At 27.4% G+C, this 11,561-nt stretch overlaps 1 pseudogene; it reads right to left on the bottom strand.

The window, feature by feature from the left end:
• Window positions 1-11,021, bottom strand: part of LOC105621676 — a 17,722-nt pseudogene extending 6,701 nt beyond the window's left edge.
• Window positions 11,022-11,561: the final 540 nt, after the last annotated feature.

The raw sequence follows: 11,561 nt of genomic DNA, 5'->3' as shown, positions 1-11,561 counted from the left end.
AAAATTTTCAGATCTGTAAAGATTTTTTATCTGAAAAATAAATCGAATCTCTTATATTGTAATTATATTGTATCTTATATTGTAATTATTTTTATCATATCGAGGTTTGGTTCAACATGCAAATGATAATCAAAAATTCCTTCATCACAGACAATGTAATGAAGTGTTCCACATTAAAAATCCTCCGCGAGGACAATGAAACAGGTGCAAGGCTGGACTTTGTATGCGCTTTACATCGACATGATTACTTTGGATGACTTATGTCACAACATTTATCACGCGTTATTACGAAACTATTGTTCGTGATGACACGACAAATAAACATTTCGTTGATAAGAATTTACTTCAATATACAAATCGGTTTACATCAATGAGTCATAGTAAACAATGTATTGAGAAAAAGTAATGAAAAAATCAAATAAAAAAAAGGAACTGTTAATTTTTAAACATATGAAGGAATATTGACAAATAATTGCGATTACAATGAGGCCGTTGTCATTTTCTTAAACGCGTGAAATGTTGCAACTTGTCGTAAGAAACAATACGCTTTATGCAAATCCGATTAACGCGTACGTCAAGGCGAAATGGCAAAAAGTTTCCTCGAGACATTTAATGGAGTCGCGTCGCTTGATAAGCATTTGTATCAATCGTGAGTAATGTAAAGCGTGAGCGACATTTCCAACAAATTTTTAGAAGTGAGATCTAGAAAGTAGGAATCATGCTGCTCATCATATAAATCATGTAAATCATGACATCAATGCATGGCGAGAATGTCTGAAAATAATATATACAATGTGTAAGTGCAAAAAACATTCGTATAAAATTTTTTTATAAGCCTTGTTTATAGAAAATAAACATTAATTAGCAATTTTATATTCGAGCGATTAATATATTCTGACATTAACAAACAAGCTTCGCTATATTTCTGACTTTAGAAGCTAAATTTCTTGAATATACGAATTCTTTCTGAGCGTCCAAACAAATATAATTTTTAATTTTCGCTTATTTTTAAGATGATGCATTACCTATAATTAATAGACGTTTTTTGGAATAGATATAATTTTGAGAAACATACAGTTTACTTTATTCGTTATGAATAAATTATTAATTTCTCAGCAAGAAATGATCAATTAAATGTCGAATCGATGTTGAATTGATATCAAAATCATCGTATCGTTATCGATTCGACATCAATTCAATAAATGGTGTCTCGCTGGATAATGTCTACTCTTTAAAAATATGATATTTTTTAAATATTTTCATTAAATATTTTTTGCACTCACTTTACATCATAATAATTACACAATAACGTACATATATTTAAATACATGTTACTAAAAATACAGAATGTGCAATTATGAAATTTGAAATTTAATAATTCATAAACAATTCAATAAAGATGATGAAAAAAATTCTCGTATTATCACATATTTTTAAAAATTATTCATATTTTAAATTTATAAAAATTTTTAAAATACCTTAAATTTTTTCAGATTTTTTTATAAGTTTTCTTTACAAAATTATAAAATAAGAAATTTAAAAAATCTCAAATTATTTTAAAATTAACATAGATATAAAAAAATTTTATTAAAAATATAATCTTTCACTTCTGAAAAGTGTTTTAATTTTTATAAAAGATCTGAGAAATTTTTTTAAAATTATACAGAAAATAGTTTTGAAAAATTATAATTTACATAACAATTCTAAAATATAGAATATTTCAGAACTCACATATACGAAATTTTTTTTTAATGCAAACAGCAACTTCTATAAAAAAAAAATTTCCAAAATACAAAAATTCTGAGAAATTTTGAAATCTATATAAAAATTATATAAAAAGTTATATAAAAAATTAAAAAAACTTTCAGAATTGAAATTATAAGAGCACATTTCTATTTCTTTATTTCTTCATTGAAGATTATTGATTTAGAGATTAACATCATTATCTCAACTATTTTATTTACTGTATGCGGAACATAGCTTTCATGGATTAATTCAGAAGCAAATGTATTAACGCAGTTGAGTCCGAATAAATTCCACGGAAGAACAACAGCAATAAAACGGCATACATATGTCGAGCTTTGCTATGTGATCAATGATTAAAGAAAGAGTAATTGGCGGGGTCGTGGACATTATATAATATGACTGTCTTTAATAGAACCACGGCATGCAGAATCGTTCACCAGACAGAGCCGTAATCAAGTGAACTGTTGCGCCCCGAGAATCCCCGCAATTCAATAGCAATTAAAAATTTCGCAATTAAAAATTTCGCGACAATTACCGTGATCTGAAATAGATATAACTAAAAATAGATATTTAGAATGTTCTTAAGATAAGAGATGCGCCTAGCAAACATACAATGCGTACACAACACACGAAAATTAAAATTTATTGAATTACACTTTAGTGACAATTTTTTTCAGAATTTTTCATATAATTTTTTAGAATTTTTGTATAAATTTCAGAATTTATAAATAATTTTATAACTTTTTGAAAAAGTTCTCCAGATTTTTTATATTTTTTATTATATTGGAACACTTTTTAAAAGTGCCAAGAAAATCTCACATATCTTTTCTAGAATTTTGCACATTTGATTTATGTGAATTAATTCTAAATAAATCTAAATATTAAATCTAAATATAAAAATAAATCTAAAATTTTTAAGATTTTTCATCTTAATAATTTATGAAATCTTATAAAATTTGAAAAAGTTGAAGTATTTTTCAGAAATAATTGAATAAGAAATTACAAAAATTTTAGATTTTATTTCAACTAATTCATATATATAAGAAATTCTAAAAAAACATGTAAACTTTCTTAGTATTTCTGAAAAGTATTTCAATTCATATAAAAATTCTGAGGAAAATTTTCACCAGCATATTACACATATAAGTGCAAATTTCCTAAATCTTAATTACATTTTCATCAAATTCTTCTACTTTTTATTTTCAACATAGATTAATTGCAATTTTTTATTAAAGTCCGGATCCTTAAGTCCAGATCTACAATAAGTGTTTTAAGAAATTGACCAATTACAATCAAATATTTTTTTCGCATTTGATTGTAACTGGCCAATTTCTTATGGCTTATTAAAAAATAAAAATCTAAAAACCTATCTCGCTATCTGCAAGTCGCAAATCGCGCTGATGTGCCGAAGCTATTAACATTCATCCGCTTTAAGCACATCAGCGTCCAATACAAATATATTACAATACATGTGAAAAAAATTAGAACATTTTGATCTAAAAAATAATTATTTTCAAAATTAATTTTCTTTTTAACTTAAGTTAATTCAATATTGACTTAACTTACATTAATTTTTCATTCCTTCAACTTTTAACTTAATTTATTAATTTTGTAAAGCCATTAATTTTAATTTTATTTAGTTAAAAAAAATATTAACTTCTCGAACTCTGCTTTTGCAAAAACATCAAAAACTGTAAGAATAATACGACAGAACGGCGTCGGAAGTTGTTAACAAAATTGATTCAATATCCGAATACATTGTTTAATCTGAACCGTTTATAAACCATTTATAAACATGTAAATGTTATTTGACGCTACTTGAAGCGAAACGTAAATAACAAATATGAGAAATGTCTCGAAGAATACATGTTGACATATACCAGTATTTATCATATTTTAAATATATATTTCAACACTTAATATTTATCACTGGATATCATTAAGCTAAATATTGTAAACTTAATTTCTTCTTTCATAGAACACACTTTATATAGTTTATATATACTTATATTTATATAAATATAATTTAGGTTTATATTGTAAAATATAAAATGTTAAAGAAATAGAAAATAAATTTGCAATTTCTAACTTAATGATATCCAGTTATCAATTTAATATTAAAAAAATATTAAAATGAAAATTTGTTTATTACAACAATAATCAAATTATTTTTCATCTCAGTAAAAAAAATCGAATAAAGTGATTTAAAAAAGATTTATTCGCGAAAATCTAAATCCATTTCAATGCTTCATGCCTTTTTTTTATTGTTTTCATTGATAGGAATTGCATAAAACACATATTTTCTATGTCTTTCGATCTAAAAAATAAATTCAGTTTTTAAAAATAAATACTGCTCAATTCAAATTCTGGATAGGAAATGTAGTTTTTAAATTCAGATGAATTAAAAATATCAATCCATTTTAATCCATTCTCGTTTACTAAGATTTTATTTGTCAACTTCATCATTGTCGATTATTTTGAATTATTTCATTAATTTATTCGTAAGCGTCTCAAAAATGTATCCCTTAAATATCACATATTTCAATATTACAGCAAAGATGACCTCGATTAACGTATCACTATCAGAATCGAATGCGCTTCGTAAGTCAGCGTCGTTAAAAAGACAATTAAGAGAAAATTAAATGTATCAAGACAAAGACGTGTTATGTGTTAATAATTCTCCACTGAAGCTTAACTCGTGAGACGTTGAGGTCAATTGTTCAGCGACGACGATACGTAATCTTTACTGAAACACAGAGTCCGATCATGACTCATTGTGTTTCATGCGAAACGAGTGAGCCTCTACAGCAACAAAAATATACATTCGCAATTTTTCTTGGTATTTACAGAGAACAGTCTCCCAACTTTTTAGAAATTTTTTTCTCCTCTATATTTGAATATCCAACCTATTTTGAAATGCTGTTTATTGAACAAAAATAAATTATTAATTATTAATTCTTAATTCCAGAATAAATAAAATTTTGGAGTAATTGAAAAAAAATCTTAAAAAACTGTAATTGTAACAAGAGCGACTAAGAAAAAGAATCGAGAAATATGAAATGTGAGAATACAGAGTTCTTGGAAGAGTCGAGGATTTCAAAACTTTTGTAATCTTATTCATAATCGAGTTCTCATGAACAACAATTGTTCATAAATCAAGATAAGATTGTTTTCATCTTTCCGCAGCTGAAGAATTGCGACAGAATCCAGGAAAAAGAACTAAAATCATAAAAGAATCATAAAATGGGAAAAAATTATAGATGCTGAATAAATGGATAGGCAACTCGGACGGACGAGATATGCATAACAAACAATTCTGTATCAGCTTATCGACATTTAGAAGCGATCACGTGCGATTCTAATGTGTGAAGGTCAATACGTTTTAATGGCTCATAGAATTGTTTCGAATTTACATAGCTTGCCTTAAATCTGCGAATTGAAATAATAAAGTGAATTGAAATAATAAAATTGAATAATAAAATGCTATGAAAGAAAAAAATTTTCTAGATAACGTCAAGACTTTCGACAGTTTCAAATTTAAAATTCTTAGAAACTTCGAAATGATTTGAGATTTTCATTGTACACGAGAAGATTTTGTTGAGATATCTAAAAATTTAGCTAGATACAGATTTGTGAAAATAATTTTGTTGCACTATAAAAATAATTTTGTAGGACGCTCAAGTGATGAGCGATGCTGATTTGAGCGCACTACACAATTATTTTCATTTATAATCTAAGAAAATTATTTTTCAATTCTATGGCTAGTTGAATTTTTAGGTATATTGTAAAAACCATTTTTTTTATTTTTTTACAATAATTTTGTTTCCAATCAAAATAAGTTTCTAAGAGCGTTGAATTTTGAACATTTCGAAAGTCTTGAGAGAAAGTTTTAAGACTATCTTAAAAATTTTTTTCCTTCCTGCACTTCATTATTTCAATTTGCAGATTAACAATTTTTAAGAATTTTAAACTTATAAAACTTAAACTTATAAAACTTTAAATTCAAAATTTTAAACTTATAAACTTTTAAACTTATATAACTTTCGTAATCAAATGGAAAATTGCAAAGAAAACTTCGAGTGAAAAAACTCGATCGTTTTTCTGCGAAGTATGTTCATGGAAATTTTCGTACAATTAGATATATTTATCATAGATATAATAATCTACAAAGCACATAATTTTTTGAATAATTTTATTACACCTTTAAAATAATATAATACATGCAAGCTAGACCTGTTCATTATAATTACGTCTTATATAATTATTTTAATAATTCAACACAATTATTTTCCTCCTTTTTTATCTAATTAAATTTTTAGATACATATATTTCAGCAACTTTGTTTTTCTTTTTATGCTATATAATTTTCCAAATAATTTTTTCAGAGGCACGACGCAGAAAAATTCTTGTATGTCAAAGATATTAAAACACATCAAAAATATTAAAATTTCATTAACGATTATTACTTTAAATTATTATTATGAAGACAAACTTTATTTTTCGTGAGAGTTGTTGATTAAAATATATATTTGAATTAATAGAATTATATCTTCAAATATGTATAAACATGCATATTTCTTCAACTTAATTTATTCACTTCTGTAATTTATTTAACTATCTTTTTAATTTATTCAGTCATCACGAAGCCTTTTGCGTCTCTTTCAGAGATGATGTATGAATTTAAACATAAATTAAAAAATTCATAAAATAAAAATATCCAAGTGTTTTCATAATGTTAAGCATTTTAATATTACGAAATGCCAAAGAAGCTCAATATCAATACAATGTGAGCATTCCTTCTTCTGATGTTGGCGTACATCACGCAGGATATTTTGAGACACTCGGTGGACGATGACGCGTTCAAGATAGATCGTGACAAGCATGAATATTACTTGTAAAGTGACTCGTGACGTAATCTTGTCATGACGTAAAATACACGAGGAACGGAAGATAGCAGCAACGAGTTACGCTCGAACAACGACTGAGCGTAATAAATGTACCGGGTGTTCTAAAGATGTTCCACATTTTTCACTCGATATAATAGCAATAACAATAGTAACAATAATAATAACGTTATACAACAAATCAGAAATAAAGATCCTAAACAATCAAATTAAATCTTTAATTCTTAAACAATTCCATAAGTTGTATATAATTTGCATACAATTTTAATAGTAACAGTAATAGGAACAATAATAAAATGAATAATAATAATATTAATATTGATTAATAATATTGATTAAAAAAAAACTATTATAGTAATGTTAATCATATTGATAATAATAATTGGTTACTTTATTTTTTGTAAAAAAAGAAGATAATTTTTTAAATATTTCTAATATTCAGCTATAGACATTATTTATTATGTTTCAGCTATAGACATTATTTATTATGAAGACCAACAAATACAGATAGATAATATGTACTAAGCGCTTCCTTTCTAAGAAGAATATAATTTCCCAAAATATTTGGAGTCGATTTCTCCAGAACTCTTCAAGTATAAAAAGTAAAGAAACAAGATGTTTTAAATTATCGATTCTATCCCCCCTCATTTATTTTTGCATCACAATTAAAATCGCATTGATTTAAGAGTTCCGAAGAAGAAAGAAAAATTATTTATTTAGAAAAGAAAGATAATCATATAATCTAACATACAGCGTCGAGAAACACTAACAAATTACAAACTCCGATCTTCTGGTAAATAAATATTTGTTTCTTATTAAAATTCACTTTTAAAGTTTGATAATTTCATCTATAGACATAAATATGTGAAATTGCAGATTATAAAAATCAATAATAATTAAATTTATACACATTTTATGTAATTAAGATTTATAATGCATTAATGGTTTAGAATGATTTATATATTTCATTAAATTTATAAATCACGATTGGATATAATATATATACCGTGCATAATATAAACCACGCTTCGAACCATTACTTCGCGATTCATAGAAGAGAAATGTGCCGTAATAGTACGGCAAGAAATGACAGAACTATTTTTGGAAGACTCCACGGAAACTGAGGATTGATAGGGACTGATCCATCGCATCATTCTCAAGTACCGCAGATGTTGCCCGACCGGTTGAATTCCCCGTTTAAGCTTGTCTTATACTCACTTTATTCTTCCTCGTCACACACGTGATTGGATTTTTCACCTTGCTCCTGCTCACAAATTCATCACGCACGAGATACGCACGCAAACACACGTACAAGCAATGAAATAGCGAGGTAAACGACTCGTCGCGACGACGTCTGCGCGGGCACTGACTGAATCCACATTGAGCGTCGCACTATTCTCGCTACATCACGTGGTATAATCAACCGTTCTATCGAAGAACTAGGGGATGCGATAAAAAAATAGGAGGGGAAAACTCTCTATTGGGGTCGCGGATTTAGCCCCGATTCGAAGAAAGTCCTGCTGTTCACAGATAAAGAACAGTGACCTTCATCGAATATAAAATTCAAGACTACTCCTCTCTCTTCTCTCTTCCTACAATATTCTTATCAATAGCTTACAATAATTTCTCTATGTTAGTTGATTTTAAAAATTGGGAAGGTCGTAGCCAGCAGCAGCCATGTTATGATAATTAAACATTTGCTATATATTTGAGTCGATATCGAATGCAGTTGTATCAAATAAAAAGAAGTCAATAAATTAATATTTACATACACACACACACACACGCGCGCGCGCGCGCGCGCGCGTGTTCCTGTTCAATACGGAAATTCGGAATAAAATTGATTTCCACTATTTCCTTAAAATCTTCTTCCAAAGTTAGCGGTTCATAATTTTTCCTGCATACAAAATATTTTGATATTTTATCTAATAATTAGGCTCCTGACTAATCGCTATGTTAAGTTATGATATCATAAACGAGAAATAACACGTTGAAATTTTTTAACATCATTTATATACAGACAGAGAATTTAGATAAAATAAAATAATAAACTTGTTTTAAAACACTTGTACAAATGGATCGAAACGATCCTTATTTCTTCCTTTCTAACAAATTCTTTCAGAAAATAATCGTCAAAGTTTATTCAAGCGTATTTTCACTTCATGTACTTTTTACGATTATTTATCAATTGTCAAAAGAAAGAAGACAAGGATAGTTTCGGTCCATTTTTTATAAGTGTTTTAAAGCAATTTTATTATTTTATTTTATCGAAATTCTCTCTCTTTTAGTTAGAAATGGTATGTAAGAAACTTCAACGTGTCATTTCTCGCTCATGATATCATGATCCAATATGGCACACTAACTGATTAAGAGCCCTCAAATGTGTTTATCGACACAAATCTTTTCTTTATCAAAATCAAATTAGCTTATCTATTGTTTATTTTTCTTATGTTCCCAATTAAGTTCTAATAAATAATAAATAGAAATAACTCTCCTGATAAAAGAAAACTCAAAACTATGATTATAATATAGAATTTTAGGAAAATGCATGAAAGTATATATCTAAATTTCACTTACATATGAGAATGTATAATAATGTCGTTGATTGGAGTGGCTTGGATCAATCAATTCGCGAAGCTGCAATGCAATAATTCGACTAAAGCTTTTCGAACATTCCTTCGATGATAGTTGATTTCCGATTATTATCTTATTATTGTGTTCTAGACTGATCGTCATAACAAAACACCTGATCGGGATGTTGCATTTCTTGGCTACTTTCATATATCTCTCTCTCTCGAAGCTTTGTCAGGATTAGTATTGTTTATAACTACACTTTTTCTTTCATTCAAGTATTGCTGGACTGCAGCACTTCTGCCAGCTGTCTAAAATATCCCTATTGACATATCCGTATTCTTTTAGATGATTCTTTATAAAATATGATTTTTCCGGAACCCGGGCTGCCGACCAAGTATTATTTGTTGATGAAAGCATAAGATACTATAAAAAGATATTATAAAAAGAAATTTTATTGCAAATCAAATAATTTTAATTAAATAGTCTCCTTTTAAACATCTCAATATGTAATTTTTAAGAAACCTTTAAAATAATCTTAAATGTAAAAATTAATATCAAAAATGTATTATTATCTCTTGCTGTTTGAATGTCAATTCCGCGGATTTGCATATGTCGGTTTGCGATAAATTTTTTGATTGAGCTTAGATAAGTCATAAGGCGCTTTCGTTTTAAAAAGTTCTTCAGGTCTCGAATTTAACATCAACATTCAACGCTATTAATCGATCCACACTCGAATGATCTTTCTTTTTCCCTGGAGCCCAGTTCTTCGGCCGACCAGCAGCATCACCGGCGTAAAATAATTTAGTCTTGTTAATTGTGATACCTCCATTTTTCTGCAATTACATAAACGTGGAATTATTGTAAACAGAAATTAAGAAATCAAATAAAATATTTATAATTAACCAATAATAATAGAAAGAATTATAGAAAGAATTATAGACTTAGTTTTATCTTAATAATGTAAGAAATGAATTGACAATAAAAAAAAACATTCCTTGAGAGACTTTTTTATTTTAATTTTCTTTGTAAACATTCTAAAATATTCATAATATTTAATATTATTTTATATATTTAAAAAGATTTTTGTACCTCTTTTTCCAGAAATTCCCACATACCAATTGTTGGCTTTCTATAAATGCTCTTTCCCACAGCAATAAAAAACCTACAAAGTACGATGCATAAGTAAAAATATTATAATTTATGTGAAAATTATAATTATGATTATACCATACTTGAATGGGAACGCCGATTTTTTGTACGATCTTGCCTTTAAAATCATTGATTTTGAATTTTCCGCTAAGTTCTTGATTTGTAAAGAGCATTATTTTGTATCATATGAAGTTATTTCATGATAGAGCAACTGCCGTTACAGTCCTTTGGAAACATTAACCAGATTTAGTTCTTATTAAAGTACCATCCATATCATGCAGTCACCTAAAAGCAAAATTCATTTTTAACATTAATATTTATGAAAATCTTATTATAAAATATATATACATGTATATATGTATATGTAACGAATGTAAAATTCTGTATTTTTTAATTGATTATACTATTCAAGAATGTATTAAATAAATCTTGTAATTGACAATTAAAATTACTTTTGGTCTGTTTTTGAACAGATGGTATTGTATAAATTAACAATTTTCCATCCACACTGTCCCACTTTGCAGATGTATTTGAGCTTTCAGTGCTCTGCTCAGAGGATGTGCTAGAACCAGTGATGAATATTGATGAATATTTTCTGATTGATATGTATACCATTCGAAGGTGATCTCTCTTTCCCTTCTCTGTCATTCTCAGATTCTTCAAAATGATTATCAGAGCAATTATCTGACTTCAACATTTTCCTTTTGTCTTCAGTTTCTTCTGTTTCTGATTTATATAATCTCTTCTTCGATGCAAAGTTAGTTCACACTTGGAGGTGGAACTCTATTTCGAAAACATGCCACAGAGCAACTCCAAGCGATCATTGTGTTTGACTACAAATTTCACATCCTTCTGAGTTTTAAAGTCATTAAAACCACAGACGTGGTTTTAACGTGTGGGCCGATTTGTTGAACTGTGACGATAGCCTCCGTATAATTTGCACATAGTCGAACTGTTTGTTGTAAAGCAGATTAATGTTCATTTGTGTTAACAACTTGCAAAATAAAAAGATAAAACATTGCATTAAACAATCTTCAAATTTCTTTAAATCCTTCTTTATTCTAACATCTTTTCATTTAAAACACACTAAATAAATTGAAGGTCTATAAGCCAAAGCTAAATATTTAATACTAAAATTAATAAACAATAAAACTCATATATAATAATAAATGTTTCAATCTATATCAG

This window comes from Atta cephalotes (assembly GCF_000143395.1).
Source record: "Atta cephalotes unplaced genomic scaffold scaffold00035, whole genome shotgun sequence".
In the NCBI taxonomy this organism is placed as follows: domain Eukaryota; kingdom Metazoa; phylum Arthropoda; class Insecta; order Hymenoptera; family Formicidae; genus Atta; species Atta cephalotes.
This window is presented reverse-complemented; position numbering and strand designations above follow the sequence as displayed.